We start from the raw sequence: 10488 nt of genomic DNA, 5'->3' as shown, positions 1-10488 counted from the left end.
TTTAGTGTTCAGACCGCCTAACCCCAATTCCTGAGTTCTTCCTCCATACCAGCAACCTAAACTTCCAGAAAACTCCCTGCATATTAGCACAACAGTGAGAAAAATTCTATTGGCAAAAAAATAAAAAATAAATTTAAGTTTGACAAGATCAGAGTTTGCTAAGGATGTTGAGAAAAAGATACTCGCAGGTATAGTACTGGTGGGAATTAGATTGGTTCGGCCACAGTGGGCAGCAATTTGTAATATGTCTTTATTTTTTTATGATAAATGCATTTCATTATTTATTTAGATGTTTAAGTTCTTGCACTACATTTTTTACAAGCTGGTGAACGCTGACAAATTATTTCTTCCACAGAACTATAACTACACATTCCCAGAGAGTATAAATATATGGTTGAACTGACATTAATACACATCATCATTTTATCAATTACATAATAAAACAAATTATCAAGTATCCAAATATGAAATTACACATCTCAAAAGGCATCTAAAATATTAGATGTCTGCTCAATTCATTAGCAGAAACCCAGTTTATCATTTTTTTGCAAGAGAGGGTGGGAAGTAAAAAAATCATACTTCAAACAAAAATAAGTTGGTAACTTTAGAATGTAAGAAAACAAATACAAGAATTTCAGAATTTTATGATTAAGAATTATTTTAGCTGTAACAAAACATCTCTACCTTTACACTTAAAAAAAATTTACTAAAGAGCATATTCTACATGTTCCACACAAGACAAAGGTAATATTTTACTAAAAACAATTTACTTAATAATAGCCCCCTCCCATTTTTTTCTCAGGTGCCCCCTATAATTTGCATGCCACATGCAAACATTAAAATTAACTGTAAGGCTTTTTGTCTGGAGACATTAAAGGCACATGCTTCTATACAAGGTAAATTTTCAAAATGGAGGTTTTTCTAAAACAGCACCAAATGAGATTTATAGAAAGACATTAAACCATCACTAAGACTTGTATAAAAATTAAAAAGTTGAGCAACCCTGATATATACCTGTATGAATGGTGGGGGGGATGTAAACATAAAGTGACCAGGCAAATAACCTCACAGGCCCTACTCTCTATGTCTGAAATGACTGAAGGGATAAACTGCATAAGGTCCAAAGTGTTCCTAGTTCCTGGGATTTTAATTCTGTATGATACTGCAAATATACAAGTATTGCGCTAGACATTCTGGCACCTAATCTTTCTAAAACTGTTATATATTGGTAAGATTCTGGCATGGGAATAAATTTAAAGGTATAACTCAATACTGCATGATTTCAGGAAAAGTCAATTGGTACAAATGATAAGCACATTTTAAAGCTGAGCAGTAGCCCTGGCTGATGTGGCTCAGTGGACTGAGTGTCAGGCTGTGAACAAAGGGGTCACTGGTTTGATTCCCAGTCATGGCAGATGCCTGGGCTGCGGGCCAGGTCCCCAGTGGGCGAGAGCACACGAGATGCAACCACACATTGATGTTTCTCTCTCTCTCTCTTTCTCCCTCCCCACTCTCTAAAAATAAATAAATAAATAAATAAAATTAAAAAGCTGAGCAGTAAGAATCTTTTGCTAAGTGTCCAAATAGGTGGGTCGAAACCCAAGCATAGAGGTTGCAGTTCTGTCAAGCTTGTGGCCAGCTAAAACTGCTTTTTGACACTCCTATGGAAGTTTCATTAGATTTATCCACCAAGCCAATATGTTGGCTAATGTGTATGACAAATTAGGTCCTATCTCAAGTCCCACTTCTGAGGCATTGGCATCAGGCACCGGTGTCATGGAACGCAACATTTGCTTCCATGACCATCGGAGTCTTTGAAGCAGAGCCACATGTTAGGATGCTACTTCTCCAAATACGAAAGTTGCTTGCTGTTAAAAGCTCCATGCCACTTCTATCTTATGAACTGCATGCATCTTCATATTTCATTCCACCTGCAATCAATGCCAGGGCAACAAGCCCCGAGCTCTCCCAAGGCCTGCAATGCAATGAACAGCTACACAACAACCAGGTTCTTCACGAAACTTAATTTTTACAAGACTTACAAGTCATCAACAATCTGATTGGAGGGTGACCACCATCATCAAAAGGCCAGTCGAGAATATGGATGCCTTCTTTCTCCTCAAGAGTAGGGTCATAAGTTGCTTCACATATGACTGTGGTAACTCCGTTCTTCTGACGTGTCTCTGTAAACTTGTTTAAGGCCACATTGGTTGGATTGTGTGCAATAAGAAAAAAATCTCATGTTCTCATATGTGATTTCCACAGGAGCTGGGTGGTTTAGTCGAGCCATGTTAATTTAGTTAAAAGGTACTCAATGGGGTCATGAAATAATTTAAAAATTAAATACAGAAATGGGCAAAGAAACTGAGTCTACTTCAATATACTCCACTTGAAATTCTCGGTGCTTTGAGCATGAGCATGGCGTTGGGAGTAACGGGAAATGAAATGAACCTCGTCACAAGAAGCAGCAATTCTTCAATCCGGTGACACTGAGGCAGCAGAAAGGAAGTGCGCTGAGGTTTACCCATGCAGGTCAGAGCTCTTGTCAAATGCTCTGCAGATTTCAAATCAACACTTCTGTGTCCAGCTTAACCACTCTTACCGGGACTTCTCAATGGAGTAGGAATAAATTCCTACAGTTCACTTGTCTGCATAGAGGTTGTTGTGTGCATGGCAGTAATCTCCACCGCCCTTCAGAAACTCCATAAATGTGTGACCAAGAACGCCACAGAACTGAGAGACATGTTTACTCATTGAAGATTGTGTCTTAAGCATACAGCCGTCCCGGAGGGGGTGGCGCCCCAGGGGTGGCGCCGCAGGGGCGCGGTGGCTGCTGCAGGGCAGGAGCCTGGCCTGTAATGTCTGTTTTTCAATGCACTCACCCTACGACCAGGAGACCCACATCTCTGTGTCGTCTGCCTCAGAAACATCAGGTCCGGTGTACACAGTGTACAAAGGTGACTATTGCGACACTTTGATTATTCTGAAAAATTCAAAACATTCTAAATATCTATCAATGGAGAATGGTTAAATAAAACATGGCACATCTGAACTGTGGACTCCCTCGCGCCATGAGGGGAAAAAAGGGATGAGGAAAGTTTTCCACGAAGTTTTGTTGAGTGGAAAATGCCAGAAGCAAGTTGCAGAGTGATAGCATATGAAACAGCTTATGTAAGAACCACACTCAGAGAGACACAGTATCATGTCTTTCCTATGGGTCTGCCAAAAAAAAAAAAAAAAAAGGAAAAATCACCCCCGAAGGAATGACAATTACAGGGGGAGGGGAGGGAAAAGGAATGGCGGGGGGCGGGGATGACTCTGAGCTATTAGAAAGAATACAAAGAAAGGGGGGGGAGCCCCCCAGGAGGATGTAGCACACAGGCCCGCAGGGGCAAGGGCAGGCAGACAGGAAGGGAGACCCCACTGAGCAGGAGACTCTGGCAGGAACAGCGGCTGGGACGCAGAGGTGCAAGGCTCCCCGTCGCAGATTCGTGCACCGCCCCTTGGCTTTCCCACAAGCAGAGGGCGGGACTTTGGGCCCTGCGCCAGGTGTCTGGGACTTGGCACTCGGCGTTTGTCCCTGCGTGCCCCGCGGCCAGCGCACCTGGGAACCGCAGTCGACTGCCTTCCCAGGCCTCAAAGGAGCAGATAAAGGCACGTCTGGAAAGAGCCTAGCTGTTCTTACTGGGAAGGGAGAGAGGTGGTTCTCAGGGCCTCGTCCCCCCTCCTCTCTGGGCTCCCGCCTCCTTGCTCCCCCACCCCCATCCTAAGAGCAGCGCCACACGTGGAGTCCCCCTCCTCGCCCCCCCGCGGCAGGGCCCAAAGGAGCAGCGGGGGGAAGCTGAGGCCAGAGGGGAAGGACGGGGCTGGGGCAACGTTAGGGTGAAACTAAGGTCGTCACTCTGGGCTCTTGCCAGGCTTCTGTGTCCCTGTGTTCAAGGCCCAGCTCCACCTCTCTCTCTTTGTACCCTTAGGAATTTCCTCCCAACTGCCCATACTTACCATAAAATTTATTATTTTGAAGTGTATGCACAATGTTTAATATATTCACAAAGTCATGCAAATATCATCACTATCTAATTCCAGAATATTTTCATCCCCTGGAAAAGAAAACCCATGCACACTAGGAGTCACATGGAAATTTTTTCCCCTTCCCCCAGCCCCTGGCAACCACAATATACTTAATGTCTATAGATTTGCATATTCTGGACATTTTCTCTAAATGGAATAATACATTATGTGGTCTTTTGTGACTGGCTTCTTTCACTTAACAAAATGTTTTCAAAGTTCATCCATGTTGTAGCATGTATCAGTACTTCATTTCTTTTATTGCTGAATAGTATTCCACCGTGTGCATGTACCGCCTTTGGTTTATCTGTTCGTCAGTTGAAGGAAAGTTGAGCTGCTTCCTCCTTTTTTTAAAATCCTCGCCTCAGGATATGCTTATTATCCTAGGATAGGAAGGAAGAGAGGGACGGAGAGAGGGAGGGGGGAGGGGGCAAGGAGGGGGCAGAAAGAGAGAGGGAGAAAGAGAGAGAGAAACATTGATGTGAGAGAAACATTGATCAGTTGCCTCCCATAGGTGCTTTGACTAGGAATCGAACTCACAACCTATGTATAGGCCCTGACCAGGAAACGAACCTGCAAACTTTTTGGTGTACCGGACAGGCCAACCAAATGAGCCACCCAGCCAAGGCAAACTGCTTCCACTTTTTGACTGTTATAAATACTGCTGTGAGGAACATTCAGGTACAGTTTTGGAGTGGACATGTGTTTAATTCTCTTGGATACATACCTAGAGGGATTGCTGGGTCATATGGTAATGATGTTTAACTTTTTGAGGAGCCACCAAACAGTTTTCTAGAGGAGCTGTACTCCATTTCTTACCCTTCCTGAACCTCAGTTTCCCATTAGCAAAGCATTAGTACTTATACTTCCCTTATAGAATGGCTGTAATGATTAGATAAAGTAGTGAAAGGAGTTAGCACACAGCGGGTGGATTGTTATCATTAGGAAACCTGTAAGACTCAGCCTGTTCCTTTTGGTTCCCTTCAAACCTGACTGAGCCTCTACTGCTCCTCATTATCCCTGTTTGTTTCCCTGCATCTTGAATTTCCCTTGAATTAACTTGACTGTGGAGCAAAACTACACACAACCACACACACCATTTAATAAAGGCCTGAGCCCGAGCTAAATGAAAAGGTAATGTTAGAGCTGGAATCACCTACCACAGTGATTCTCAGTGTGGATCCCAGACCACCAGCACCTGAGAACTTTTAAAAATGCAAATGTATCCTCAGGCCTCACTCTAGAAACACTGAAGCAGGGACTCTGGGAATGAGCCTCAGGAATCTGTGTTTTAACAGGCCTCCAGGTGATTCTAATACAAACTAAAGTTACCAAATTATAGACGGGAAAACTGAGGCCCAGGGGAAGGATATAACTGGTTCAAGGCCTTAGAGCGGTAAGGAAAAAAAGCCTTGGAATTATGTGGTCTTGGATGCAAATTCCAGCTTCCCTGTTTCTAATTGCGTGACCTTGGGCATGTCCCTTTATTTCAGTGTCTATGTTAGTTCAGGCTGCCGTAACGGAATACCATAGACTGGATGATTTAACATTTATGTCTCACAGTTCTGGAGGTTGGGAAGTCCAAGATCAAGGTGTCAGCTGCTTTTGTCCCTACCGAGAACCCACTTCCTGGTCTGCAAATGGCAGATGTCTTCTCCTTGTTCACTACATACCCAAAGGAAAAATGATCTCCCTTGTCTTTTCTTATCAGGGCACTAATCCCATTCATGACAGCTCCATCCTCATGACCTTATTCCCCCCAAAGGGTCCTACCTCAAAATACCATCACTTTGAGAGAGAGGATTTGAACATTTGTATATGGGGGGCATGTACCCTCCGCTGTTGAATGAAAGCAATGTGCACCTGCTCCCAGGGTGGCCATTGTTCCGCAGGAAAAGCAGGGTGAGGGCTGGGACACAGGCCACTTAACTCCCAGCCTGCTGTGTTTATCCTCAAGAAACTGGCTGTTACCCTTAAACCATCTGATAAGAAGTCTCCAGAAACCTTAACATTTGAAAGGTTCACACGGAGAGTAGGGCCTTGTTTTATTCTGTGAGACCCCTAAAGGAAGATCTAAAAGGTTGAGGGAAATTACAAGAAGGTAGGTTCATTTAAGGGAGATGTTTCTAACTAGACTTGCTCAGAAACAGAATTGGGAGCCTCAAAGGGTATTGAGAGCTCATCACTGGAAGATTCCAAGCAGCAGCCGGATGGCCCTCTCTCTAGGATGTTGGAGAGGGGAGACTCTCAGGGTAAGAAGTTGGTGGGGACGATCTCTGAGGGCTCCTCATATGGAACCCTATGTAGTGGATATGTGCTGTTTGTCTCAGAACATCCATTTTTGGGGGAGCCACCCTCTCTCTGCTTCAGAGTTTGGAGGAGTTGTAATCAGGGTGTTCCACTCACCCCTCCCACCCCAGGCAAGGGCATACTACCCAGACTGGCCAATTAGAATATTCCAATCTCCCTAACCACATTGATTGGGTCAAAGAATGGCATGTGACCCAAGGCAGGCCAATCAGAATCTTCATCTGCTGGAACTGACTCATAGCCACACCCACCCTTGAATTCTCCAATCTGGTAAAACTGTAGGGTTCCTTTTTTTATTTTTTTTAAGCCAGTTTGGGGTTTCTGTCCTTGGTAGATATAAAAATGGGCCTTTTTGTTCTTGTGCTGGGACCTGCCTCCCTCCAGCATTGCATTAAAACAACAGGCAAGAAAGACAACAATAGTTCCAAATCACTTAATAATCTTTAGACTCTTGAAAAAAAAGCCAAAGGGGATTCCAGTCCTAATACCAAGCAAAAACGTTTTAAAATCCATTCCTCCCCCCCTTCATATAGCTCATATTCACAGCAGCTGAACTCTAAATTTCCTCTTTTCTTTTTCAAACGCCCAAGCCCCAGTTAGCTCTTAGTTTTTTCCTCCTTTCCTGCCCTTTCCAATGTCCACCCATCTAACTTTCCTGGACCCTTTGCTGACGTAGGCAGGAGAGAAAGAGGCTGTGAATCTTCATACAGTAAGGTGGTTTATACTTGTTATTTTTAGGGTCAATGCAAGCGGCATGACTGTAAAAACCCATTTGTAGAGAGAAGCATGACTGTGAAGTCATACTTTCAGAAGAGATATTGAGGTCTTTTAATCATGAGTCACATGCCAAGTTCAGCTTGGTACACATTTAGTGAGTGGCTGAGTTGTTTTGGGCATCTGGAATTGTGTTCAACTGAGTCCCAGGCATTGAAGGTCTGTTACTCACTCTTCACTGAGTACCTGCTATGTACAAGGCCCTAAGGACATAACCAGGAAAGAGAGATATTAAAGGCACAAAATTGACTTCTATGAAATAGTGATTGAAACAAATCAACGCTGGAGTTAAGGAAGGCTCCCTGAGAAATATTTTACCAGCACCACCATTTCCACCTAACAGTTCTGCCCAGAGAGAAGGCTGGCAGCCCACACACACTTGGCTGCTCATGAGAGTCTCATGCTGTGATCTTTGCAGGACAGGAAGTGAAAGGGGCTGGGGAATTTTATTTTTGCCTGACCTTAACCATCTGGAGGCTGAGTAGCAGAAGTTTTAAAATCACAGATTTTGAGGACAATCACATCGAGACCTGAAACCCAGCCCTGTCACTAATCGGCTGTGACCCCAGGCAAGCAGTGCTCTCTCTCAGTTTCACTTGTCAAAGGGGATATTAAGACCCACTTCATGAGATCGTTAAGAGGATTAAATATTGTAATATAGGTACCCTGTAGGCCTGCTGCAACACAGAGACTCCGTAAGCATTAATGCTGGTGTATGCTGTTTTAGATAAAGAGATCTCACAAGAGATGTGCCCATTTTATCCCAGAATGGACTTATCATCAGTACGTGAGGTACCAGAAGGAGACCGAAGCAGCAGATAAAGAGATCTCACAAGAGATGTGCCCATTTTATCCCAGAATGGACTTATCATCAGTACGTGAGGTACCAGAAGGAGACCGAAGCAGCAGATAAAGAGATCTCACAAGAGATGTGCCCATTTTATCCCAGAATGGACTTATCATCAGTACGTGAGGTACCAGAAGGAGACCGAAGCAGCAGATAAAGAGATCTCACAAGAGATGTGCCCATTTTATCCCAGAATGGACTTATCATCAGTACGTGAGGTACCAGAAGGAGACCGAAGCAGCGCATTGCAAACACATAGCGCCCATGTCCTGATACATCTGTCCCCACTGCGGAACTGCTCCCAGTTCAGAGGGATTCTGGGTCTGAAAGAGCTGCGGTGGGTAAGATGTAGTTGTAATCAAGTGAGAGCTGCAACAGCTTGCTGCACAGACAGCTAGTAAGTCGAGTGACAAGGAGCTGGGGCAAGAAATTGGCTTTATTGGAAAAGCCAACAAGCCAAGAAGATGGCATCCTAAAGAACCATCTTGAGAAAGTACACAATTTAGGCTTCTTTTACATCAGGGGAAGGGGGAATATGGGAGGGGTTTGAGGTTAGGAGGTCAGGCTGCCAACGTCCCAGATACAAGGTTCCTCTAGACTAAATCTTTTAATAAACAATTACCGGTTTTGTTCAGCCTTCCTTTTCTCTTTGGTGAGGCGGTGTCAAGCAGGGAGATTGTCTCAGGAATTCCTAGACTACAGGTGAGATTCCTTACTGATTAGAATACCTGTAGGACAAAGCGGAAGAAGCTACGAACTGACATGCCTGGGAACTAGGCAGGCTCAAACAAGATGGAGTCAGAAAGACTGATTATTTCGTTCTATTACAGTCGCAATGTTGGAGGAAATTCCAAGATACTTAAGTGTGCCTCCCACAGCGCCCACTTCCTTGCCTTTGAGATCCAATGTGGCTGGCCACTGTGAGTTCCCATTAAGAAGCACCAATTGAGCTGAGGGCATGATGCAAATCCCAGAACCTTCCTGAAATTTCTGCATGTTTGCACCCAGGACCCATCTCAGGGCGACTTTGGGATCCACTGAGTGCTATGAAAATGCATTCTGTCTCCCAACAACTTCTGGGATTCAAGTCAGAGCCAGCATCTGCAACAGATATTTCTCTCTGCTGCCTGCATGTCTGGTCTTAGGTCGTAGGCTTGGTCACAACCCAGCAGCAGTCACCTGACCCGTCAGAGGCAGTGTGGCCATGGAATCAGACAGGCTGGGACTACCCCAGGCCATTTGCAGGTGCATTTTACCAAGTCTTTAAGAGAAGAGAATCAGCTTTGGTCAATATACCCAGAGAAGCTACTAGAATGGTGGCTTGTCAGGAAGCAGAGAGGGTCACTTGCAGGAGCTCCAGGGAGGGGACCAGAGGAGTAGCTACCTGGCCTCCCTCTGACCTCCCACCAGGCATCCCAATGGCCAAACCCAACCGGAAGTCAGCCTCCTGTATGCAATCCCTGTCCCTGTATAACAAGTGAGCTTCTGGAACATGGAGCGCAGAGGAGGGTGGAGGGTGAATCCAGGGCAGCCGCAAGACCCCCCGCCCCACATTCTAGCCCTGCTCTTAGCCCAGTGCCTAGCATGTAGTTGGAACTCAACAAACATTTGATGAATGAATGAGGGAGAGACCCTCAATCCAGCCTGGCCTAGTGACATTTTTCTGCCTTCGAATTTTTCCCTCTACTGGCCTCCTCTCCCTAGAATACTCTCTAAGTCACACCCCACACTTCCTGGCACAGCTCAAAGCCAAACCCCTGCTTTATGCTGAATGCAAGGAGACCCACCCAAAAGAAGGTACACTATATGATTCCATTTATAGAAAGTTGTAGAAAACACAGATGTGTCCACAGTGGCCCACAGCAGATCCGTGGTTTCCTAAGGATTGGATGTGTTCACTGTCTTGATTGTAATGATGGTTTCACAGGTGTATACATCCAATCAAAATTGACCAATGGTACACTTTAAATACATGCAGTTTATTTCACATCAATTATATTTAAATAAACCTTGGCCAAAAAAAAAAAAAATCTGTGAAGAGGAGGCAATACCTCCTTTAGGAGTTGTGGAAAGACAGGAAAGAACATATTTAATAAAGGAGCATTATGATTCTTACTAGAATAAAAGTGAATTTTCTTTTTGGAATGGCAATACACATATTTTTGAAAAACTTAGAAAGTAAACATGAGCAGAAAGAAGAAGTTTAAAAAAAAAATCCTCGCCACCCAGCAATAACAACCAGTAACATATTGGGGTCTAGGCTTCCAAATCTGTTACTCAAGCCTACCGACACACATTTTCTTTTAATGGGCCCATATTTTGGTACTGTATCTGCTTTTCTGCTACTGAATGAATGGATTGCACACACCTGAGTCACAACTTTTTTAATGACTGTAGATCTTTCTGAGTTGCGACTGGTTCCATTATTTGGAAGGGGTTACTCGATTATTCTTCAAGGTGAGGGGCCACAAACCACGTGCTTTGGTGTT

The 10488-nt window shown here is 44.3% G+C and overlaps 1 pseudogene; it reads right to left on the bottom strand.

The window, feature by feature from the left end:
• Positions 1 to 1761: 1761 nt before the first annotated feature.
• On the bottom strand, positions 1762 to 2290 carry LOC129069443 (protein tyrosine phosphatase type IVA 1-like; annotated as a pseudogene).
• Positions 2291 to 10488: the final 8198 nt, after the last annotated feature.

This window comes from Pteronotus mesoamericanus, unplaced genomic scaffold (assembly GCF_021234165.1).
Source record: "Pteronotus mesoamericanus isolate MK-2021 breed Mesoamerican mustached bat unplaced genomic scaffold, CSHL_Meso_final contig_221, whole genome shotgun sequence".
NCBI lineage: Eukaryota > Metazoa > Chordata > Mammalia > Chiroptera > Mormoopidae > Pteronotus > Pteronotus mesoamericanus.
Note: the sequence above shows the minus strand (reverse complement) of the source record. Positions and strands in the feature narration are given on the sequence as shown.